Below are 26,808 nucleotides of genomic sequence, written 5' to 3' on the forward strand. Positions count from 1 at the left end.
AAATTAGGCTTATGAAAACATTTTATGATGTGGCAAAATGTTTTGGGTATAAGATTTGAAACATTATGGATAATGATGATAAATATGTAAAAATATTTGCATGTAAGACGAGTCTCAAGGAAATGACCTTGTTCCCTGGTAAGACTGTGTGGCATTATGGCTCAGTGCATGAACTCTGGCATCAGATTGTCTGCATTTGCAACTCAACTCTGCCACTTATTAGCTTTCTGATCTTGGACAAGTTGCTTAATTTCTCCAAGACTTCATTTTTCTCATCTCTAAAGTGTAATAGCTATCTGGTCATGTTGTGAGGATTAAGTAAGGTAGTTTATGTAAAATATTCAGCACACGGTTGGCACATAGTGACACTAAGTAGTTACTCATCCCTCAAATATTTATTAATAATTGACTATGTGCAAGTCACCTAATATGCTGGTAAACCATGGGAAAATTTCATGTCTTCTGTTTTCTGCAATATGCTTATAACTATCTTTGTAACAAAAGGAACTGTGCCTGCCTTGGTCAGCCATTCTGTCATCTCTCCCTTGGGCTACCCCGAGAGCCTGTTAATGGCTGTGACTGTCTTATCTCCTCTCACCCACTCCAAAATAAGGATATGATCATGTCACAACCTTGCTTCTATAACTTCCCGGTTCCCTGTGGCTTACAAGGTAAAGCCCAATGTCTTTATTTGGAGATTTTCAAAATCTGGCCTCAATCTACTCTTAAAGTATAATTTCTTGCCATTTTCTATCTCTGCACTCTCTATTCTAAGCATTCTATCTCCCTATCCCAAACCTGGGCAGGAGAATCATTGTCAAAACCCTGGCTTTCATACAGCACAACACTGCTCTACTGAAATTTTAGCCTCATTTAAAATGATGATTCTTGGACCACACCCCCAAAGATGCATATTTAAAAGTCTGAAGTGGAGGCTGGGACTCTGCTTCTTTAATAAGCATCCTGTGTGATTCTGAAATGAGGTTCAAGGATGCCCTCTGAGAAATATGCCATTCTCTTCTCTGCCTGGTGGGCCTGTCCTCCTGCCTGATGGAGACTTGTGCATTCTGCTAGGCAGCTGAAAGGTTGGCTATATTTTCCTGACTTCCTCAGGAAATGATGATCTCCCCTCTCTGTACTTCTGTGATATTCTCTCCAAACCTCTACGGAGGCGTCATTTCCTTGTGATTTCTTTACTTACTTCTGCAGTTGTCTGAACTGCCCTGGGAGCTCCTAGACTTCAATAACTGGCACATAGTAGGCCCTTATAGATGTCTGGGGGGTGTATTCATGCATTCACTCATTGACATTAATCCTAGATGATTCCATCTGCCACGCTGAGCTCTGGTTCATCTGTAATTAGTGAGGCTGACCTTACTGACACTCATTATTGGCAATGCTCATTTACCTCCTAGGCTATGCAAAGCCAGCTTACTTTCTCACAGAGACAATTTAGCAAGTAATCTGAACCCACAGAGCTGGAGTCTTCTGGCAGAAAGAAGGAATCTGAGCAAGACATCACCAGGTTGAACATGGATGGCATGCGGACTGCAGTGTGGAGGAGGTCAGCTGACCTTGCAGAGTCATGCTATAGACAGATCAACAGGGCACAGAAGCTGGGTGGTTGGCCTGTGACCAGATCCCAACAGACTCACCATCAGCTTGCCAGTTTAAACACTAGGATAACAGAATAGTTACTCACATGGGCCCTGAAAATCAGAGTACCTTGGTTGGAATGATGACTCTGCCAGGCATGTGGTGCTGGACATGTTTCATAATCTCTCTGTGCCTTGGTTTTCTCATCTGTACAATGGGCATAAGAAGCAAACCTAATTCTTAGAGTTGTTGTGAAAAGCAAATAAACTAAAATATGTACAATCTTTAGAATAACATTTGGTGCATATTAACTGCTCAGTAAGCAGTAGTTATCATAATTAGATTCCACAAGCTATACTATGGAATCAATGCACATATTAGTTTAGAGCTTTTCCTCTGGTCTTTGCTTCAAACGTATGCTGAAATTTTCTGTACTAATCTTTGTCCCTGCTTAACTCCAACCTTGGAGATTTGACTTTTATCGGGACAGCTTCAACTCCATAAAACTTGCAAAACCAAGGTAATACTGAGCTAAAAAGAGTCCCTAAATCATTTGTTGGATATAAGTTTGAAGTCAGAAAAACATGGCCAAAGAAAATATAAGAACTCTACATTTGTATGGAGGGGAAAATTAAGCATCCCCAAAATGATAGGATGAAAGAAGACTGAAAAAAAATCTGATGAGAAACAAAATTCCATCTAGTCAAGATTGCAAGCAATATCTTGCATGAAAAGATACCTCCTGCTTTTTACGCCTTTGAGAAAACTGAGGCATAAGGATGTGCTCAGTGTTGAGAGCCTACTATGGGCCAAGGGCAGAGGTCAGCATAAATTGTCTTTTTAATACTTATTTCCAATCCCTATGATGCTGATCTTACAAAGAGGAAACTACAGTGTTACATAACTAGTTAACATCAAAACTGGATTCCCACCCAGCTCTGAGATGGCTCCCAACCAAGAGAGCTTTACATTTTAACCACACTGCTTTCTTGCTGCTCCTAATTATGCCTCTTATAAACCTTTTTTTTTTTTTTTTTTTTTTTTTTTTTAGATGGAGCCTCGCTTGTTGCCTAGGCTGCTGGAGTGCAATGGCACAATCTTGCCTCACTGCAACCTCCGCCTCCCAGGTTCAAGAGATTTTCCTGCCTCAGCCTCCCAAGCATCTGGGATTACAGGTGTGTGCCACCATGCCCAGCTAATTTTCGTAGTTTTAGTAGAGACAGGGTTTCACCATGTTGGTCAGGCTGGTCTCAAACTACTGACCTCAGGTGATCCGCCTGCCTCGGCCTCCCAAGTGCTGGGATTACAGGTGTGAGCCACCACGCCCAGCCACCTCTTATAAACTTTTGAGTGAAATTTCAAAGCCTGGAGGTTAAAAACAAGTATTTGTTCGAGGCCAGTTTCCAGTTCTAACTCTGTAGCCCCCGAAGCTGGGATGGAGGAAAAGCCTCCCATGATCCCCTGTTTGAAGTCCTAACTCCTCAGAATGTGACCTTATTTGAAGATAGGTCGTTGTGGATGTAATTAGTACAGTTAAGATGAGATGAGGTTCTACTGGACTAAGACATCCCTTAATGCAATGATTGGTGTCCTTATAAGAAGAGGAGAAGGGATATGGAGCAGGCAGACACATGAGAAAAGATGTCACGCGAGGCATTGAGATGCTGCAGCCGCAAGCCAAAAAAAGCTAGGAAGAGGCAAGGAAAGTGCCACCCCTACAAGGAAGGTGTCTCCCCTACAAGGAAGGCCCTGAAGACATCTTGACTTTGGACTTCTAGCCTCCCAATATGTGACACTTTGTCGCAGCAGCTTTAAGAAACTAATGCACACCTACCCCACCCTGGAGTTGGGAGAGAACTGAAATAAACAGAGGATGTCCTTTTGTGGGCTCTCTGTTGTCACTGTGCTCATGTGATGATAGTCATGACAATGATACTATGGCAGACACTGTTGGTTCCTCCCCAGTTACCATCTTTCCCCACTTCTGCTAACAGATCCCCTATTTGCTCAGATGTTAACCCCTGCCTCCTTCATGGGTCCCTCTAGTTCTGTAAACACGTGGACTTTATGCATTTGGAAGGATGCTCTGATTGGACCCATCAAACTGAATTAGCTCCTTACAGCCTATCTTGTTGGCAGTATTTCAAAGCTCCAGAATCTGCTAGGTTTTGGCATCCACATGCTAAACCCGAAGGGGACTTCAGCATTCTGCTTTGTCAGCCTGAAAGGAAGGAGTAAGTGATTCATCCACCAACTCAAAAAAATTAATAGATTTGGTGGCTTATGCTGGTGTAATCACTAACACTTACTAACATCCCAACAATAGCATCACTGGTGAGCCTGTAGAGATGTGGTAGTCATCTCTCTGCTTCTCTTCTCAGTCTCCTCCCTCAAAATGACTGGTGGATGGGCACATGTGAAAATGTTCTTATTATTCACGTTGAACTTAATTTAATTTTTAATATTTTTACATACTTTATATAAAGTTCAAAATATGCTGTCAGAAGTGAGGAGAGAGATTAGCTTTGGCAAGGAGGGAGGAGGCATGAGAGGGCTGCAGGGTGCTGGTAACACTGTCTTCTTGAGCTGAGTGCTGCTCACACAGGTGTGTTAATTTTATAATGTGTGTGTTTTGTGCACTTTTCTGTACCTATGTTGCATTTCGGTCATTTTTTAAAAAATATATTTTGCTTTGCACTAATTCTAATGTTTTTTCTTCTAGGGCACTGTTTCCACTTGAGTTCATCCTAAAACAATACCTCTTGGAAGGCTGGACTTGATAGAGAATTCAGTTAAGTAGTAATTGGTGGTTACCTAGGCTCCAACTATTAGCTATTCCCCAGGATCATGTTGGCCTCCCTGCCACTCCAAGTCACTGCTTTCTAGGAGTTAACAGCTGCTTCCTAATTCACTTTTTCAAAAGTACTTTTTCCTAATTCTGTTTCTGGAAAATGTTCTTATAAAAGACGTCTATTTCACATGAGAAGACCTGAGGCCTGCTTCCCCATGATCTGAGCTCTGAATATTCAGCTTCTATCTTACATAACGACCCCCATCACACCTGACTGCCTGGAGTTGAATTTATTAAACTGATCCTTTGCGTGAGCAGAGGCATAGCTTTCAAAGCCGAGCAGTAAGCAAATGACTAACTGCTTTCCCATCTGCACACATTCTGCATCGGCTTTCAGGGGGGTTTACCTAGTACGTCTAAAGTAGTTATGAATAATCAAAATATAGTTTTCAGAAGAACTGCGCATTACACATTACATCACATGACACTTCCATCTCAGTTCAAGAAAAAAAAAAAAAAACAACCTTAAGAAATGCATCTGCAGACAAATTTTCCTGATTGAGTGTCATTTTGTTCACCCATGGCAGCTGGGACAGATAAAATGTTGGCATAGTAAATTGCAAGTTTTATCTAAAGTTTTCAATTCTCTTTGAAATTCTTGGTCGAAGATCAAAATGGACCAAAGTTTTCTCAGTTTTCCCAGTGGGAACTGCTTTTGTGAAGAAAGCTTAATTCATTTGATAAACTTTTTTTTTTTTTCATTACTACAAGCTAAATTCTGTGGCTGGTTTAAATATATATATATAATTCAGAGTGCTTCCAATTTATTATTAAGGGAGATAAAAATGTGAAAGTATCACTCTAAGACAAAGCCCATAGTGAAAAGTATCGAAACAGAGGTACCGAGGTGAGGACTGGATTCCTGAAGGAGGTAACGTTTACTCTTGAAGAATAGGTAGGATTTTAAAGGTGGAGATGGAGAAGAGGGAAGGTCATTCCAGGTAACAGGAACAATTTTAGGAAATGCAGAAGAGCAAAGGAGGACAGATGAGGGAAATATGAGAATGAATTAAACAATGTAGCCAGAGGTTTGGGTGGGAGATTATATTAGAAGTTAACACAGTCCTGGGAAGGAGAGCAGAAGCCAGATGTCAGAGAGTTTGGGTTGAAGGTTTAAAGAGATTCCTGGGCCGGGCGCGGTGGCTCACACCTGTAATCCCAACACTTTGGGGGGCCGAGGTGGGTGGATCACCTGAGGTCAGGAGTTTGAGACCAGCCTGGCCAACAAGGTGAAACCCCGTCTCTACTAAAAGTACAAACAATAGCCAGGTGTGGTGGTGGACGCCTGTAATCCCAGCCGCTCGAAGCTTGAACCTGGGTGTTGGAAGTTGCAGTGAGTTGAGATCGCACTACTGCACTTCAGCCTGGGTGACAAGAATAAGACTCCATCTCCAAAAAAAAAAAATCAAGAGTGGAGGAGTAGTATTGTTTTCAGGCGTGTGTGTGTGTGTGTGTGTGTTAAAACATACATAACATAAAGTTTACCATATTAATCATTTTTTTTCCTTTTTGTTGAGATGGAGTCTCCCTCTGTCACCCAGGCTAAAGTGCGAGGGCAAGATCTTGGCTCACTGCAACCTCTGCCCCTGGGTTCACGAGATTCTTCTGCCTCAGCCTCCTGAGCAGCTGGGATTACAGGTGCGAGCCACCACACCCAGCTAATTTTTGTATTTTTAGCAGAGACAGGGTTTCACATGTTGGCCAGGCTGGCCTCAAACTCCTGATCTGGTGATTCACCTGCCTCAGCCTCCCAAAGTGCCGGGATTACAGGCGTGAGCCACCATGCCCCGTCATCAACCATTTTTAAGTGTACAATTCACTAGCATTACGTACATTCACATGGTTGTGTCACCATCACTACCATTCACCTCCAGAGCTTTGTCATCTTTGTCAACTGAAACTCCCCATTCTCTGCTTCCCAAGCCCCTGACAACTACCATTCCACTTTCTGTCACTGAATTTGACTACTCTAAATGCTTCATATAAGTGTATATGAAATACAAATTTTGTCCCTTTGTGGCTTATTTCACTCAGCATAATATCTTCAACATTTATTCATGTTGTAGCATGCATCAGAATTGTTTCCTTCGTAAGACCGAATAATATCCAATTGTACGTATATGCCACAATTTGTTCATCTGTTTATAACACTTGGGGTGTTTCTACTGCTAGGTTAACAATAGTGCCATGAACATCGGTGTACAAATATCTGCTTGAGTCCCTGCTTTTACTTTGGTATATACCAAAAGTGGAATTGCTGAATCGTATGATAATTTTATGTCTAATCTTTTGAGGACTCCTCATACCATTTTCCACAGTGGCTGCACCATTTTACCTTCCCATTAGCAATGTACAAGGGTTCCAGTTTCTCCACATCTTCAATAACACTTGTTATTTTCTGGTTTTTTTTTTTTCTCTTGGTATTGTCATCCTAATGGGAGTGAAGTAGTGTCTTATTACAGTTTTGATTTGCATTTCCCTAATGAGTGATTTTAAGCATTTTTTCATGTGCTTAGTAGCCATGTGTATGTCTTCTTTGGAGAAATGTCTATTCAAGTCCTTTGCCCAATTTTAATTAGGTTGTTTTATTGTTACTGAGTTGTAAGAGTTCTTTGTATATTCTGGATATCAATCCCTATTAGGTATTGATTTGTAAATATTTTTTCCCATTCTATGGATTACCTTTTCACTCTGTTGATAGTGTCCTTTGATGCACAAATGTTTTTTGTTTGGTCGGGGATTTTTTGCTTAGATTTGCCTTATATGTATTTTTTATTGACACATAATATTTATATATATTTTGAGGTACATGTGATATTTTGTTACATGTATAGAGTGTGTAATGATCAAGTCAACATTTCAAGTCCTCTCTTCTAGCTATTTTGAAATATGCAATACATTATTGTTAACTATAGTCACCCTATTCTACTATCAAACATTAGAACTTATTCCTTCTAACTGTATGTTAAGTAACCTCTCTTCATCTCTTCCCCCACCCACACACCCTTCACAGCCTCTGGTATCTATTATTCTACTGTCTATCTCCATGAGATCAACTTTTTCAGCACCCACACATGAATGAGAACATGTGATATTTGTCTTTCTGTTTCTGGCTTATTTTACTTAACATAATGGCCTCTATTTCCATCCATGTTGCTGCAAATGACTTGATTTCATTCGTTTTTATGGCTGAATAGTATTTCATTATGTATATAGACCACATTTTCTTTATTCATTCATTCATTGATGGACAGTTGGGTTAACTGATGCACAAAAGTTTTTTATTTTGATGAAGTCTAACTTATCTATTTTTTCTTTTTTTACCTATGCCTTTGGTGTCATATCTAAGAAGTCATTGCCAAATCCAATGTCATGAAACTTTATGTTTCTTCTAAGAGCTATAGTTTTAGCTCTTACATTTAGGTCTTTGATCCACTTTGAGTTAATTCTTGTACCCAGCGTAAGGCAAAGATCCAACTTTGTTCTTTTTGCATGTGGGTTATCCAGTTTTCCCAACATCATTTGTTGAAAATACTATCCTTTCCCTATTGAATGGCTATGGCATCCTTGCTGAAAATAATTTATTCATATATGCAAGGGTTTATTTATGGACTTTCTATCCTATTCTATTGGTCTATACGTCTGTCTTTATGCCAGTTCCACACTGTTTTGATTACAGTAGCTTTGCAGTAAGTTTTGATTACTGTAGCTTTGTTCTACAAAGTTTTGTTTATTTCTTTGTTTGTTTCTTTGTTTTTGAGACAGAGTCTCACTCTGTCGCACAGGCTGGAGTGCAGTGGCACAATCTTGGCTCACTGCAGCCTCTGCCCCACAGGCTCAAGTAATTCTCCCACTTCAGCCCCCCGAGTAGCTAAGACTACAAGTCCACACCACCACGCCCAGCTAATTTTGTATTTTTAGTAGAGATGGGGTTTCACCATGTTGCCCAGGCTGGTCTTGAACTCCTGACCTCAGATAATCCACCCACATTGGCCCCCCAAAGTCCTGGGATTACAGGCATGAGCCACCATGCCTGGCCCACGTTCTACTATAGTTTTGAATTCAAAAAATGTGAGACCTCCAATTTTACTCTTCGTCTTCAAAATTGTTTTGGCTATTTGAGGTCCCTGAGATTCCATATGAATTTAAGGAGGAATTTTTCTATTTCTGCAAAAATAATCCTTGGGATTTTGACAGAGATTGCATTGAATCTGCAGATTGCTTTGGGTAGCACTGACATCTTAACAATATTAACTCTTCCCAATTCATGAACATGGACTGTCTTTCCATTTACTTGCATATTTTAAAGTGACGACTTATTTTTTATTAACATTTTCATTCTATGTGTGTAACTTGAGACAAAGGGGGCTGTTAAATGCCACACAGAAGGCCCATGATAAATGCATGTTGCTGAATCAAAAACAAACAAAAAGCAGAATGACAATTCAATTGCACAAACTATGCTCACCAGAGCTAACAATTATAATACGCAGCTAGGTTTATCTAAGCAAGATTGTGAGGTTGGTCATTCATTTCTTCTCCCCCTCCCTTCAGAAATTCTCACACTTTCCACAATTCCCCCTTTGCTGTATCCATCTCAAGCCTCTCCTTAGGAATCCCTCCTCCCAGAAAAGAAACCTATGTTGTAAAAGTCTAGTTCATTGAGTTGTAATAGAGTGAAATTCAGTTTTAACATGCATGGTGCAGTACGTTTTGACAACTGTTTACAGTCATTGAATCTCAGAGCCAGGCTTTGGAAGTAGACTCTAGGGCAGCTTCGTCCATCACACATGGAAAAAGTGAGTTTGTCGTTTGGTGGTTCCTTAAAAAATTGAACAAAATTACCTTATCACCTAGCAATTCCACTTCTAGGTATGGACCCAAAAGAATTAAAAGCAGCCACTCAGATACTTGTACACCAATGTTCACACTGGCATGATTCACAATAACAAAATGGGGGAAACAGCCCAAGTGTCTGTAGACTGATGACTGGATACATGTCATATACATGTGACAGAGTATCATTCAGGCACAAAAAAAATGAAGTCCTGGCACACACAACAACATTGATGAACCTCAAAGACATTATGTGAAGTGAAATAAGCCAGTCACAAAAGGACAAGTACTATATGAGTCCACTTACATGAGGCACCTAGAATAGGCAAGTTCCTAGAGACAGAAAGTAGAATGTTAGTTATCAGGGGCTGGGGGAAGGGACAATGCAGGCTTATTATTTAACGGCCACAGAGTTTCAGTTTCCAGTGATGAAAAAATTTTGAAAACAGATAGTGGTGATGGTTATACAACATTAGAAATTTACTTAATACCATTTAACCATTCAGCATGGTTACAATGATAAACTTCATGTCATGTATATCCTATCGATTTTAATATTTTATTTTTTTTTAAAGCGGGTGGTCTTTACCATGAAGGAACACTGACAACTCCAAACCCTCTGACTTAACATGGGACACACACACAATCATGAGAATAAATATAATATTGTAAAAATATAGAATAAGAACAGATCAAAGAACACTGCAAGCTGGGAGAAGGCTGGAAAAAGAGAGAGAAAGTGAAGGCAGGGCCACCAGATAAGAGGCTACTGTAATGGTCTCAGAATGGCCTGAGCTGAGCATCACAGAGGGAAAGGGAAGACGGTTCATGTACAGAAGGAAGAGTGAACTCATGGTATCAATGAATGTGGCACAAGGCAGAAGGAAGAGGGGAAAAAGCAGGCCAGGACCACGTAATGACTCTTATGGGCCCTGGGCACTTTTCTTAGAGAATGTTTCCTCCCTAAAGTATATATATGTTCGTATTATAGAGGAACAACATTTTTTGTCCTGAAAGTACATTTTTTTCTTTTAATTTAAAAAGGAATCAAAACATTTCATGGGCCCCTAAATGGCACTGTCCCTCCTGAGTCTGCCCTGGGCCAGTCCTGTGTGAGGAATGGATGGTCTCCTGCCGAGAATGTCCATCTTCCTTCCCCTTCCCCTGCAGCCTCCCTGTCTCATTTACTGCTTGAGGTATTGAGGACTTTGTTACCGCAGATATGTGATTGGGTGGCACAATGCTGTTGGGGACAGTAACTCAGTGTGGGGGTTAAGATCCAGGACTCCAGAATCAGAACAATTTGGGCCTGAACCACAGCTCCCACTGTGGTTTGCCTGGCTGTGCAAATTGGAGCATGTTACTGCACATTTCTGAGCCGCAGTGTCTATCTGTAAAATAAGTATGAGTTCCCAACATCACAGAGGTCTTGTAAGAATTAAAAGTGGTAAGAGAACAACCAGCTTAGCATGGCACCTGGTACATGGCTGGCAAGTGCAGGCAACTCCATCACCTCTCCTGGCTTGGCACAAACAGACACAGTGGTTGGGGTTTGTAATGAGCGGGAGGAGGAAAGGCATGAAGATACCTGGAGAGAGAAAACAGAGGGGGCAGGGAGTCCAGAGAGTAATGGAAGGGACACGAACCGTTTGCACTTTTGCCAGGAGCAGGCCCAATTAGCCTACGATCTCCCACCACCCTGCCTGGACTGTTGCCTCTTCTACACACACAGAGGCTCCTGTTACCAACTACAAACACCTTTGATATGTTCCCCTCTCCCAGAGCTGGGAAACAAACCAGAGGCATTGCAGGTTTCCAACTCGTTTTAGTTCTCGTTTCTCTGTGGCCTCCTATTCTCCTTCACCACATCCATCCCCACTCTAGACTTGCCATTCCACACTCTCCTGCCTTTTGCCTCACATGGTTTCTTTTGCCTAGAATGCCCTTTGGGAGAACTTCTACTCATTCCAGAAGACCCAGCTCCAGTGTCTCCTCTGCAGCTGCCTCTGCAAAATCAATCCCTCTCTCTCCAGGGTTTCCACTGCACCTGCATCACTCTATTTATTACTCTTCCAGATAATCATTTGTTTACATCTCTCCCCAGCTGGAAGGTGAGCTCCAGGAGGGGAGGGACTGTTGGACTCTCCCTCCTGGGCCACCCCCACCCCCACCTCACCCTGTCCCCACCCCAACCACTGCCCCACCTCCTGCACATGCTGGCAGCCCATGAATGAGGAAAGGGAGGTTTCTTCATTGTTTACTTGATTTTGGAATCGTTCTTCTCACACCTGTTCCAACAAAGGACTCTGATTTATGTAAAGAATTAAAGATTCAACACTTAACAAAGTTGCAATGTGACATGAAGGAGCAAGAAGCTCGAATTGCTTCCAAGACAGGAAAATAACAGGGGGATTAATTTGGTGATCACACCTGGGTCCCTAGGCAGCTATTTCGAAGGGAATGGGGTGGAGGAAGTCAGTGGTACCCCCACAGGCTTGGGATTCATCTATATAATCAGCACCCCATGGATAAAAATTAGGGCAAGGGGCTGGATGGCTACCTCCAGCATCTCCCTCACTCCCATATTTCTCCCTGACTCCCCCAGCCCCTCCCCAGACAGCATTGGGTCTCTTCTCTTCTTCCCTTTCAAGGTTATCCCCCTACTACTGATTTCTACTTAACCTTGACCTCACCCGGGTGGAAACTCTGGGATTAGGAATAATTTGTCCTAGTCTCTCGGAATGGCTCTGTCAATTGCTTTCCGGAATTGCTTTTTCCCTGGGGGTTGTGGGGAGCAATCTGCCAGACCCCCAGTGTCCACTTCAGTGGTGTGCTCTTAGTAATGACGGCAGGGCAGGCAGACTTCAGTGGTCCTGATTCATTCTGGTTTACTCCTTCACCCCATCTGACTCCTCCATCACCTGGAACCTGTAGAGGCACCGTGTGCCTGAAACCTCTGGACATCCCTACAGCTGCAGAAGGGTTGGGGCATCTCCATTCTCAGAATTGCTGGAGCGACTGGTGAATGAAGATTAGCTTCTAGAGAACAGCGCTGAGGAATGTGGTAGAAGCTGTTGTGGCCCTGTAGCCGAGGGTCCTGCTTCCTCCTGTGCATCTGAGAGCTTATTCTGTACCAGGTGGTCTGGGAGACACCTGGTTGTCATGACCGTATGCTGCCCGGGAGCAGGCTGGAGCCCTGGAAGGCGGTGCACAGACTGCATACACCCTGGTTTCCTTAGTTTTATCTCTGAGGACCTAGGTGTCCCTGCCATCCAGAGCATCTGTGGCCTCCTTCTCATTCTCATGGCCACCACTCCGGCTCAAAGTCCTTGAAATGAAATACATATCACTGAGGCTCTTGCAAAAATGTCTTTTCCTCACTTACTTTTGCAATAATCTCCTCACTTGTTCTTGCAAGAATCTCCTGCTTTCCTCACTGTACTTTCTGTACAGCACTGCTGAAGGAATGTCCTAAAGTACATGCCACAGCAATCCATTTACTGCAGTTTAATAACAAACTAATCTAGGTGACAGGAATCAGAAGAGCGGCACTTGTGCGTATGGTGACTATTGCCTTGGATGGAGCATGAGGGAGCCTTCTGGGGTGTTTGAAACGCTCTGTGTTTTTGTCTCGTCAAGCTGCATATTACTACTTATGTTACATTTATAAAAATTCATTGAGACTTCCACTTCAGGTTTGTGTGCTTTGGGCTGGCCTCAGTGGCTCACACCTATAATCCCAGCAGCTCAGGCATCTGTGGCAAGAGGATGATTTGAAGCCAGGAGTTCAAGACCAGCCTGAACAACATAGCAAGACCCTGTCTCTATCAAAAAAAAAAAAGAAAAAAAAAAGTTAAAAATTAGCCAAGCATGATGGTGTGCACCTGTAGTCTCAGCTACGTGGGAGGCTGAGGCGGCAGAAGCCCTCGAGCCCAGAAGTTTGAGGCTGCAGTGAGCTATGACTGCGCTGCTGCACTCCAGCCTGGGTGACAGAGGGAGACCCCATCTCTTAGAAGAAAACAAAACAAAACAAAACAAAAGAAAGAAAAGAAAAGGAAGACTTGTGGACTTTACTATACGTATGTTAAGCCTTAGTAAGAGAAGCAAAAAAAATAAAACTAAGTCTGCATTTATAAAAAATGTTTTGAGGGCCAAAAATGTGTTAGGGATTCAGGGATAGAACACGCAGCCTCTACTACCCATTCCTCCTTCACACTTGCCTTCTAGACTTCTCACCTCTTCTCCTGGAGGATCCCAATTAGACTGTTTCCTGATGTCCCAGATACATCCCTTTTCTCGTCAGCTTCCTCTGAAGCCCTCTGCAGGCCTTGCTCCCACCACCATCTCTTCCTACTACTCCAGGTCTCACTGCAAGGCTCAAAAACAAGACCAGCTCCAGAATGAAGCTTTCCTCTCCTGAAAGGCACATGCTCCTTTCTGCAACCCTGCATTCCTTGGTGTTTCTCTGCTCACAAAACTCCATTTTGGGAGTTCTGTCCCTTTCCTGACCTTTTCTAGTTCTAGTAGACACAAGTTTCTTGAGGCAAGAGACTCATCTCTGATTCACCTGTGATCCACAAATACCTGCTGAACTGACATAACAGAGAAAGGAAAGGGGGAAACACCAGCAACGGTGTCCCAGACCCTCCCAGCTTGGTCTCTCCCTGTTTAATTGCTGATGAACACACAATTCAAAATGTGAGCCAAAGCCTTGCTACCATCCCTGCCCCTAGACTTCTGCCCTGGTTAGAATGAGGGATTTGGGCTACAGTGGTTGGTTAAGGCATTCAGTGCTCCAAAAACGAGCTCCAAAGTCCTCATCAGAAAAAACAAAAGGGGATTAGGGTATGGGGGAGGAAGAACAACAGAAAAATGAGCAAATATGCCCACTGGCAAGTGGTCCCTCTGGGGACGTGATCTGCTTTTGTCTCCCTAAGAGTCTCTGTGGGGTATCTCTTCTCCTTCCAGAGGAAAGATCCCTACTGCTTCTGCCACAGAAGACAGAGTAGATCCAATTCCCAGATATCAAATGGATTGGATCTGACTACTCAGAAAACTGTCAGCTCTGAATGTGTACTTCCAGAGCATCACTTCAGAACATAACTTTGTGTACTGGTTTACATATACCTATGTTGCACAATGGATATGTTAATTAATAGATTGATCATCTACCATAAGCAAAGATTTGTACTAAGGATAATTGAGAATTCAAGAAACAGAATTCACTGTTCCTGCCCCCACAGGATTTAAAAGGAATTTGACATATTTAAGGGATGTTCGCTGAGCACTGTTTACAAGAAAAAATTGGAAGCAACTTAAAAGTCCAACACGAGAAGGGAAAAACAAAATGCTGTACACTGGTTCCACAGAATACAGTGGAGCAATTTTTTTTGAGAGAAGACATCACAGCCTCGGCCCCAACCCTTTTGAGATAGGGTCTTGATATGTTGCCCAGTCTGGAGTGCAGTGGTGTGATCATGGCTCACTATAGCCTCAACCTCCCGGGCTCAAGGGACCCTCCCACCTCAGCCTCTGAAGGAGCTGGAACTATGGGCATGCGCCATCAAGCCTGGCTAATTTTTTTGTTTTAATTTTTCATGAAGACAGGGTTTCGTCATGTTGCCCAGGCTGGTCTTGAACTCCTGAGTTCAAGCGATCTGCCCTCCTTTGCCTCACAAAGTGCTGGGATTACAGGCGTGAACCACTGCAACCAGCATAGAATGTACAGTAGAGCAATTTAACAGAACTAACTAGGGTTTATATATGTCAATGTTGGTAGATTTCAAAAATACATTGAGTGAAAAATATCACAGAATGATGCATATCATACAATGTCATTTATGCAAACACACACATAAGGAAAGTAACACTCTATGTATCTTGTGAATACATAATACATTTGCATATAAAAGGGTGTTTTTTTAAATGGCACAGAAAGACACATACCATCTCTCTCTGGGGCAGAAATGAAAAAGGGATGAACCTAGCTCAAAGAGGCTTTTGCTTTTCTCTATATTTACTTTTTCTATAAAAAAACAGAATATATTTATGTAGTACTTGTGTAATAAAGTTTTGAGTAAACCATTTAAGTAATTAGGAAGACATGGCCTAAATACATGAGAAGCTAAGTAGTAAGAGTTCACTGATAACCATGACAACAATATAAGCAACACCACAAGGCAGAACAGATGTATTGCTTCACCATCAGCATCTGCAGTAATGGCCAGGAGTTCAGAAGAGGAAGAGCTTGCTGAGTACTGGGGAGCTCTGAAAGGGGGCTAAGAACTCAGGGCCTCCTTGAAAGTCTTTTAATAAAGGAATGCCGTGACAAGGTGGAACTTTGTGAAGATCCATCCGGGCACAAGGGTGCAATGTATTTAATTTAAAAATTGCATTATGAGTATAGAAGTTTTTCTTTTTTTCTTCTTATACTTGCCAGGTCCTGGAAATTGAAGATTGTATCACATGAGCTAAGATCTAGGAGGAAGTTAGAATAGAAAAATGACGGATGTTTTGGCATAGCCCTCAAGCCAATGAACAAGTGATCAAGGACCCCAAGGAGGGTGTCTGGGGATCACCGAAGTTTACTTAGTTTCCTCCACTGGATTGTGAATTTCTTCAAGGCCAGGGCTATGATGTCTTCCCTCCTGGAGCCCCAGTGCATAGAATAGAATGGTACAAGATGCCACACAACAGGTACACTTCAGTGAACACTTGTTGAATGAATGAATGAATGCTTGCTTGTATGAATGAATGAATACTGCAGAAAGGTCAAAGAGATTCGGATTTGTAAAAGGTTTGTCACTTGAATGACTACTTCTTCAGTTTTGAGGCTCATCTGTCCCTTCTCCATTCTCCCCTGCCAGAGCCCCCTCCAAGTGTGGCTTTCACTTGCCTCTTGTCCTACCCCATCACTCCTCCACTACTCCACCCCTAAATCCTGGAGACCCTCTTTAAGACAGGGTGAGAATAGCTGTCAGAGCTCTCAGTGGGGCCAGGACACAGAGGTCAAGAGAAGAGAACAAAATTAAAAATTACTTGGAGGTCAGAGCTGGGAAGAGCTTCACAGCAGTCGGGTCAGGGAGTAATGTGTGTTAGGAGAGTGGGGACCTCTGACCTAAGGTGGAGGTGAGACAACCCCACAGGAAGAAATCAGGCAAATGAAAGGATTAGGGCCAGATTTCAGAAACTTGGATGTGGAACTGGTTCATGCAGAGGCTTTCAAACATGCACCTCAGAATCCTGGGGTTCCACAGATAACCTCCAGGGGTTTCCCAAACAATTAGGCTGCTTCTGCCAAGGAGAGAAGATGAGAACTGCCAGAGGAACCTGCTCAGCTGTTATCTGTCTTACACACTGGGGTTCTGAGTAAGAGTTCATTTGAAGGAAGAACCCAGGACAGGAAAGAGAGAGAGAGAGAGAGAGAGAGAGAGAGAGATCATTCGCTAAAGCATTTGAAAGAACATAGAGTTCATGGAGTCTCTTTTTCTCTCTCTCTCACATGAAATGAGATATTACATAAAAAGCATTCTGGATGGAAAAGGTTCTCGATGAGTGTATTGAAATTGGACATAAAAAAAGAACTCAAGTGAAAGACAAATTCATTTGGAATTACCATAAATTGCCTATCCCCCCCCCATCTTTCTCAGGTTTGGAATTACCTGCTAAAGGTCAAAATTCAAAGACTCAAAGCTCAGGATAAGGGAAGCGGTGGGGTATAGATAATTGGTGTTTAGTTGTTATTAATAATTATTAGCATTTCATTAAGTATTTCTCAGGAGTTCTGCTAAACCATTACGTGCATGATCTTAAGAATTCTTATAACAGCTTCTGAGGTAAACCTTATTATCATCCCAAACAAGGCTCAGAGAAGTTGAACAACTTGCCCAACATCACACCAAATTGCAAGCAGCAGAGCGGGACTTTGTACGCCGGTAGCCTGACTCCAAAGGCCCTAAGCATAAGCCCACTTCAGTGGTGTATTCCCAGCGACCATGCAGTGAGCAGGTGTGATTGCAGTAAGGTACAGGTCCCTGCAGTAAAAGGTCCTGAGGAAGAGAGAACAACACTTCTCAACACCTGGCAAAAATACCATGTGACACTGTCCTTCAAGGAAAATTCCAGAAGCCCCTCCCTGGGCCCTCAGGTGAACTAACCACACATGCAAGGTTTATTCACTTCTGCATACTACATCTTAGGAGGGTTAAAGGTATCTCATTTTGCATCAGTGAACAGCAGGATGAAGGATCTGACTATAAAGAGAAGACATTTAATCTAAAGAAGAGATTAGAAGGGAAGGAGGGAACTATCTCAAACGCTCAAAGTGGTTTCTCAAGGAATAGTGACCAGACTTGTTTTGTGCAGCTTTGGATGGCAGAACTAGGGACAATGGGTTAGTAAGAGGATGGACAATGGGCTAGTAAGAGGAAGACAAATTACAAGTCAACATTGCCAAGGATTTTCCTTAGATCTGTCTGAAATGGCCACACTAGAGGTAGTGAGCTCTTTGTCAAAGAAGCCATCAAGCAAAGATTGAGTATCAGGAATCATAATCGGTAAGAGAAAACTCATCTGTTGAGTGGAAGGTTAAATAGCTACTAAAGCCTCTTCTGACACAAAGATTCCAAAAATTTATAATCATGTTTATTTTCCTTTTCAAAAATTCTCCCTCCGCCAAAGACTTAAGAATGAACCCAACTGACAGGCCAGCCTCTAAGAGCATGGTGTCTTATAAATTCCTACATTCTGCATGTCTGTGAAATAAAAGCCCTGACCTGTGACAGGGACCTGTATGTCTGTCAGCAGAGCCAACATTTTTCACACTAATAGTACAAGTCAGAATAAATACCATCTCCATTTGGAAGACAGTCCTTGACAGAAGAGAATTGGCCTGCTTGATTAGGAATATATGTCAGGCACTGATAATAGGGAAATCCTTTTCAGCCAAACCCCAGAACCTGAACAGTCATAATGAGGCGATTTAATGAGCCTCCTGTTCTACAACAATATTAATTACAACTCTGTGGCAGAAGGCAGCCAACTCAAGATAAAATAGGTAAAATGCACAGGAACTGGATGGCATTCAGAATCTCTTCCCCAGATACAAATAGGCTTGCAGTCACATACATGTGTCTCTAGCAAGCAAATAGATTTAACACCTTTAAGCTGTTTGGAAGAAATACTTATGGAGTCAGTCTAAACAGCAGAAACGCTTCTGAACTTTGGGTTTATCTCTTAGAATGCATCTACCCCAAATAAGTCTGGTGAGCCTGATCAGTCCCAACTTGTTGCTACCCTGGAAAAAGAAGAAAAAAGAAAGCAGTAAAGGCACCACTTGTCTGGGCACCGTGGCTCACACCTGTAATCCCAGCATTTTGGGAGGCCGAGGCAGGTGGATCACTTGAGGTCAGGAGTTCGAGACCAGCCTGGGCAACATGGTGAAACCCCATCTCTACTAAAAATACAAAAATTAGCTGGGCGTAGTGGTTCATGCCTGTAATCCCAGCTGCTTGGGAGGCTGAGGGACGAGAGTCTCTTGAAACTGGGAGGCAGAGATTGCAGTGAGCCAAGATCACACCACTGCACTCCAGCCTGGGTGACTGAGCGAGTCTCCATCTCAATAAAATAAAATAAAATAAAGGCACCACTTGTCAAGCAGGTAGGCATACCTCCATCCCATTTTTGGGGTCAGGTCTCACAAATATTTCCATTTAAGTAAATAGAATTTCTTCAGGTCAGATACAGGCTGAGAATTGTCATCAGTCTCGTTCAATAAATCATCACCAAAAGCCTGTTGACTACTAATAGTTATTGAGCATTTACTGTTTGCTGGAGATTTCTTTACATGCTTTAAATATTTTAGCTCATTTGGTCACCATGAAACACCCTGTAGTCAGTACTAGCAATGAGAGAAAGTGCAGAGATGTTAAGTGCTTTGTCCACACTACCAGTTAGGTGGGGCCAGGATTCAGACACAGGCTGATTATTCCAGAGCCAGGGTGCTTAACCACTAGGCAATGCTGTGCACTGTGTGTTTGCAGGTAAATTGCTCATGAAGTGAGTGTTGACTGAGCACCACCTATGTGCGCCACACTGTGCTAAATGGTGGGACAGTGATCAACGTGACAATTCCAGTCCAGAGTAATCAGGCAATGCCAGCAGATCTCAGAAACTGTCCCATTCCCTGTGTGGTCAGCAAGGGCTTCTAGAAATGGTGACGTTTAACCAGAGACCTGAAAGATGAGTAAGAGTTAGGCAGTGAGTCAAGAGGGAAGCTGGAGGAGGAAGAGGATACGGATGGGAACCCCTAGGGGTCAGTTCACAATGGCAGAAGCCCAGACATTGTGCAAATATCAAGGAGTTACACACAGGGAGTGGAGAGACAGTCCTGACAGGGACTCAGGAGGAGGTAAAACTTTATCTAGGTCCTTAAAAATAGAGTAAGAAGGTAGGAATGTATATGATATATACTTTAAATCTGTTGACATTTTCTCATAGTTACATAACCCTCTCACTCAACTCAGACCCAGGGTACTGCCACATAGACAAAGGTCTGACTCCAAGGGGTTAATCACCTGCCAATCAAAAGAAACCACACTGGACCCTTTTCTCTTTTCTCACTAAATCCACGTTGCAGAGATTTTGATGGTGCAAGGATGGGCAGCTGCTGAAGGAAGCACCAAAGAGGACAAGCACGAAATCCTGGGCCTCAACCCAGGCAGGCGCCTACCCATTCTGACACAGGGCATTGGAAACAGTTGGAAGCAAAGCCCACGTCCATACAGCATATGCCCAGGGTCCACAGACTTGAAAACTCACATGGACCCTAGGCTCTGTCCCACAGCACACTGACTTGCAAACTCATGAAATGGTCCATGCCCACTCCCGGCTCCCCACTACCAGAGTGAGGCATCTTGCCTGGACCACCTGGCTCTGCCCATCTCAAACCTGCCTGCCTATGCAGTGGTTCTCCAATTTTAGCACACATTCAAATCACCCACAGGGCTTGCTGAGCCATAGGTTGCCGGCCCCACCTCCAGAGTATCTGGTTCAGTAGGTCTGGGATGGTGCCAAGCATGTGCATTTCTAACAAGTTCCTAGGTGATGCCGATGCTGGTGGTCCCACACTGAGAACTGCTGCTCTTTGGCACCAGGCAAAGGCACCTCTCCAGAAAGACTTCCCCCAGCACTCCAGCGCTGCTGGCTTATCTCCCCAGTCTTACTGCACATTTAAGTTAGTAGAGACCACAAAGATAAACCTAACTGCCTTGAGGAGCCAGACAAGCAACAGAATATGAGGGTTTGGACGGGCTTAGGTGCATTTGAGCACAGTTGTGTGAAAGATAGGAGCTACTGTAAACTGGAGAATTCAGGCACCAATAAAAGGGGGCAACTCACTCAGTTCTAGCCAATTTTTGCTGGGTGTGATTTCAATACTAGTATTGCCAGATCTTCTAGCTTCAAGAGAAGGCAGAAATCCTGATTTTTACATAAACTATCCCAATTTTTAAAAACTGGTTCAAGACTTTTGAAGACAGTAGGATGCATCAGGTGATGCATCTTAGGCCTCTTGCAACTTTAATACTTGATAGTTTGGCTTGTCAGGCATCCTGTAGAAAGTTCCCCAGTCTGGGTCTGTGTGTTGTGTTTTCATGATTCCATTAGGGTTGTGGACTTTTGTAAAGAATACAGCAGAGGTGAATGTCCCTCACAGACATGTTTCTGATGTTCCTCCCTGTGATCAGCCACAACACACCATCAAAAGACTTTACGACAGCCCCACAGAGGGGAAAAGGGAGCCATGACTGGACACATTTGCCAATTTCCATGGTGTAAATATTCCCACCACAGCCAATGTGGAGCACCCAGTGTGATGGCACTAAACAAGGAATTGGAAAAAGGTGTGCACAATTAGCCAGCTCTGTAGTAGGAGCGGGCTCCTGCACTGCTTCTCAACTTGCTTTATCCTCTGTGTTCTAAATCTCAACGAGCCAACCCTCCCTTTGGTTCTGACTGAACGCCAGTCATGCACTCCGCACTCCACTAAAGGTTGTAGAGGAGAGCAAAGGGCTATAAAAGATTAGGCAAGAAAGTAGAGTGAGATTGCAAGTTTTGAGAAGACTGGTTTCAAATCCAGATCTGCCTCTTCTGAGTGTGTAAACTTGGTCAAATTGCTTAACCGCTTTAAGCAATTGATTTTGTATATACAAATAAATATATATGTGTATATGTATGTTTATATATGTGTATATATTTTATATATGTACATTTTATATATACAGTACTTCCTAAGTACTAAAACATTCTATGTATATACATTTATTCACACACAGCCTCTCAAAGAGCTTTCAGTCTAGCCCATATAATTATATTAACATGTTCTAATTTAAAAGTTGGGTGGTGGTTACATGGGTGGTCATTTTATTATTTGTCTTTTAATTACATATGTATGGCATATAATCTTCTGAATGTATTAATTCACAATAAAAAAGGATAATATAAATCTAAATGAAGTTAATCACTAAAATGTGTCATCTCATTATCTCCCCAGCTCATCCATGTTACCATCTTGAAAAATGAGGTCATGACCCATTGAGAACTTGGCAGAGAACTTGACCCTGTTGGATGTCAGTTGGATGCTTGAGAAAGCTAAAGGCATCTTAGTCTGTTTGCAGCTTGTGGATGCCAAACTTGAAAAGATGTGAAGAGATTTCACTCAACTAAAGAGGATATGTGTTTATTCTTCCTGGGACCTGAGTCAGAAATTCTAGCACTGCCACCACCACCAGTGAGGGCTCTATTAAACTACTCCTGCAAATCATTAAGCAGGCTCAGAAATGGGGATAAGAGGAAATCTAGTGTGACTCAGAAAACACATAGGCCCATTTTTCACCTTCCATTTGAACACACTAGAAGAAAGGCTTTCCAACAACAGAAATAAATTATTCATATTTCTACCCAGGATCCATTAAATGTGGAGACTTCTCCCCCTTGTCCAAGTCATGCCTTGTTTTCAGGTGCTGTGTATGCTGAGAGAGCCTGGGGCACTGGTGGAGAGCAGGCATCCACCATTGACAATCAAGATCACGGGACCTTCCCTGGGCCTCAGGTTCCTTCCTAAACCAGCTGGATGCATCAGGTGACCTCGCTGGTTTGGGCTGCAGTAGAATACTCTGGTGATGTGTTCTGGTCTCTCAAGGTGAAGAAGAAATCCACACAATCAAATCACATTACCCCCTTGATTTCTTATGCTTTTCCTTTGTTCCCAGTAAGATATTCTGATACAGAAAATAAACAGGGAAAACAGTTTACTGCATTTAACCAAGTAAATAATTAAAATAACTAATGTGACTGGACAAGGTGTCCTATGCCTGTAATCCCAGCACTTTGGGAGCCCAAGGCGGGGTGGATCACTTGAGGTCAGGAGTTCGAGACCAGCCTGGGTAACATGGCAAAACCCTGTCTCTACCAAAAATACAAAAATTAGCTGGGTGTGGTGGTGCACGCCTGTCATGCCAGCTACTCGGGAGGCTGAAGCTGGAGAATCACTTGAACCTGGGAGGCGGAAGTTGCAGTGAACCAAGATCACACCACTGCACTCCAGCCTGGGTGACAGACTGAGACTCTATCTTAAAGAAATAAATAAATAAAATAAAAATAACAATAAAATAACTAATGCCTAAATAATGCCTGCTATGCGCCAGACACCACTCTAAGTACTTCACAATATATTGATTCAACTGAGGAAGATACTGTATTATTATCACTCCCAAATTACAGATGAGTAAATAAGGCATGGAGCAGTTAAGTGGTTTGTCCAAAGTCTCATAACTTCTAAGTGGCAAAGCCAGGATTATGAATCCAGGTAGTTTGGCTCCGGAATGCAGACCTTTTAGACTGTATGTTATCCAAATATGTGACTGATAGAGTTGTCTTCCTTTGAGGAGGGAAAGCTAAAAGATCTCATTTTGTCATGTTTAGAAACTACTCAGAATCCAGAAGTTTGAGGTCTCTATTTAGAATCATCTTTGTCACAGATTCTAAAAAATGACTCTGATTTTACCTGAAAAGGTATCCAAAGGTTTGCCTAAAAATGTTATCAGTCATTTCTTAATAGATCAGCAGTGGGAAGACTTTAAAACACAGGACAAATCAATGTGGTAGAGAGCACACTTCACAGAGGCAGGAAACCAGGATTCCAGCCATTCAGCCTCCGACCCAACAAGCTGTGCACCTTGGGGCAGGTGCTTCACCTCTCTGAACCTCAGATTTCTCACTTGTTCATGAAGAAGTGAAGACAGATGACTTTGGAGATCCTTTGCCTCTCTAAAAGAGGCTGTGAGTCTCTCTTCTTCCCCCAACTATACAGATTGTTGGTGATGAAGATATAAGGCAAGTGACAAACAAGTTTCGACTGTGCTCTGAAGGCAGACACCAGACAAGTAAATTCAGATCCCAGGAATGTGAGAGGAAGCTCTGGCATGGTCTTCCTATTTCAACAAACAATTAATCAATGCAGCAGCAGCCTAGTAATTAATAGCCGTCTTTTCTTTTCAGACTCTGCTCATCATAGACTCATCCTTCAAACTACGTATTTTTACCAAAGTTCATCCCAGACCCAGAAGGCATAGACAAGAAGGGACCTTCCCACCACAATCCTCCTTCACACACTCTATTTTTTACATTTGATGATAGAAACAAAACTCTTAAAATATTCAACACAAAATGTTTGAGACTTCCAAAGTTTATGAATCATAACATATCATCAATCTGTATAAAACATGACAAATAAGTGGTAAGTTCCTTCCCTATACCATGAATCTACTGAGGGCAGGCACTCAATGAATATCTGTTGATTTGTAATAAATGTGTTTATGTGAAGTTCTAATTGCTACCAATAAAGAATCAGGCCGATGCATGTGCTGATGAAACCTCAGTTTCTTCTGGGTTAATCACACACTTCATTCATCATCAGACAAGGCGGTAAGACCTCCTCAACATTTACTGCGGAAACTAAGACTTTACCAGAACATCCAATGCCCAGACTTCTCTCTCACACACTTCACTTAGGAACCAGTGAGACGGATCTAGCACACAGACACTAATACCTACAGTCAGTCATGCTTGGGAAACCCTGAGCCTAGGACTTGATGAAGGTTTGGTGGATTATTCCCAGCTCTCTTACCCATTTGGTTTTGTAACCTCAAGAGGTCAGAGCCAAAGGGCTTGTCGGTAAATGAAAGTGCCTGGGGGAGGGGAGAGCGGGCAGAATTGTTAGTGAATTTAGGAAGTCACAGTCCAGTGGTTAGAGCTGCTTTGTCTTAAGAACCCCATGTTCTGACTTTGAGGGACGCTGGATATCCATGGCATTACTACCCAACCCAGGAGAAACCTGTCTCATGCAAGCCAGGAGACTTGAATCCACTATCTTAGTCTGTGTCTTTACAATCATGACACTGGGGTGGAGTAGCCTGAGGATATTTTCTATATGGCCTTTTCTGAAAGGTCCATATCAGGCTTGAACCATGAAGTAATTTGAAAATGACATTCTCGTGGGATCTATTCCCAATTACAAAGACCACTGGTTAGTCCAAAGATGACCTTTAATTATCACTGTCATCACCTGAAGGCATTCAGTGACACTGGACTGCTGCTAGGATGTGGGGGAAGATGATATTCACCCTTTGGGAATTGAAGCACATCTTACTTCCTTAGCGTAACCTTTAGTCTTACAAAGAAGGCACAACTCCTTACTTGACAAATTCTAAGTAGCAATAAGATCTAGCCAAGGTTTGGAAGGTCTTGTCCTTAAATTCCAACTCTGCTGAGCAGAGAATGCATGTGGACATTAGCTGAGTTTTCATCCTCAGTTGCCAATTCTTCCTCTCTTCGGAATAATCTCAATAACCGTCATACTTCCAACTTTTATTGCATAGTTTTTCTTCAACTTCTCAAACACCTTCCCAAAGAATACCTCATTTGGATCAACTAAATTCTAAATAGTTTACTTTACCTTGTCATTCTGTTAAAAGTTTTCTTTTTTTCCAGCCAGTTCTGGAATCCCTCTTAACTTTCTATTGCGAAGCACTCCAGACCTCCTTTAAGCTACCTGGCTTAAAAGAATGAAGAGTTAAGAGCAGGGGTGTCCAGTAGAAGTTTCTTCAGTGACAGAAATGTCTTATTCCTGCAATGTCCAATAGAACACTTGACACATGTGACCGAAGAACTGAGTATTAAATTTTATGTTAGTTTAATTAATTTAAGTGAAACCAGCCACATGGGGCGAGTGGTGCTGTAACGGACAGTGTGTAAGTTAAACTGTCAGTCATCATGATTTAACCTCCTTTCATTTCCAAGTGCTACTGATTTCCACCCATAAAAGATTTTAAAGTTTAAGTCAAGTTTCTATATAGTCCATATGGTTTAAAACTGGAGTTGTGTGCTCTCCCCTCAAATGCAAATACGGCGCAACCACAATGGGCGGCAGTGGCAACTTTATTCTTCTACAGAGTCTAGGAACCTTCACATCCCTGCTGGGAAGGCTCCATTCTTTCAGGCTTGTGAATCCCCCACCCGGCACCCACACAGCTCAAGGCTTCTAAAGAGTGGCCCTTTGTCCCCTTGGCTTGTGTGTCAAGGAGGCAAAAGATTCTACTGCACGGTAATTAATCAAGTGACCCACTTCTACCTTTGATGTGGAAGAAAATAGTCAGGACCACATTGAAGAGGAGAAAGTGAAAGACAGTGACAGAGAAATGGGGGGCAAAAGGAGAGAGGGAACTTGCTAGAGAGATGAGGAAAAGATAAGGCAGAAAACGGGAGACAGAGGTGGTGGGAGTGTAGGGCACAGGCATTTCAAAGACAGATACCAGCCATCCTTCGCCATTCCCTATTCTCAGAAAAACCAGAATGCCTCCCGCCACTGTGGCAAGTTCCTTTTCTACTGCTGGCCAAATTCAAGCCATGAGTCAGCCTAACTCAGAATATGGGCCTCATAAAGGTTTATTGGGATGGTTTCGACAATACCTATCCACTTCCTGCTCCAGGGTCCCTATGCTAGTTTTTGCTTGTATCAACAAGAGGTGCACCCAAAGGGAGCATTCAGAAAGATCCTGACTAAGCCAGGGTGCTCCAAGGAACACATGGTAAGTCTGCAGGTCTCCTATAGTTGGAAACTTCCTTTATCCAACTGAAAAAACCAGAAATCCACAACTAACCACAGAGAAGGCAAGGACTAGGAATAATTTGTGATTAAATACAATAACTTGGTAGCAAAACCCTTCTCAAGGCCTTACAGGGTTACCTTTAAATGAAGCTCTTTAGACAGTGGCTGGGTGGAGGGTAACCCTGAAAGAGAGGATTGAAAAAGATATGGTGTTATTTCGTTCAACGAAAGAGAAATGAAGTAGTCAAAAACAATGGTTATGTTGGCATTTGTTTTGCCTTCCTTAAAAAAAAGAGAGCAAGAGCTATAATATGTGTTCCTTTTGTACATCTTAAAAACATGTTAGGGAGGACACACTGAG

The 26,808-nt window shown here is 42.6% G+C and overlaps 1 long non-coding RNA gene across 2 annotated transcripts in view; it reads right to left on the reverse strand.

The window, feature by feature from the left end:
- Positions 1–26,808, reverse strand: part of LOC103887584 — a 57,262-nt gene that overhangs the window by 2,351 nt on the left and 28,103 nt on the right. The window contains exons 6-7 of one of the 2 annotated variants that reach the window (XR_002524341.2): positions 26,586–26,629; positions 25,296–25,391 (exon numbers count right to left, since the gene is read on the reverse strand). The exons of the other annotated variant lie outside the window; for it this stretch is intronic. This is a non-coding gene — a long non-coding RNA (uncharacterized LOC103887584). The remainder of the gene's footprint in view (positions 1–25,295; positions 25,392–26,585; positions 26,630–26,808) is intronic. 2 annotated transcript variants of the gene reach the window in all.

This window comes from Papio anubis, chromosome 11 (assembly GCF_008728515.1).
Source record: "Papio anubis isolate 15944 chromosome 11, Panubis1.0, whole genome shotgun sequence".
NCBI lineage: Eukaryota > Metazoa > Chordata > Mammalia > Primates > Cercopithecidae > Papio > Papio anubis.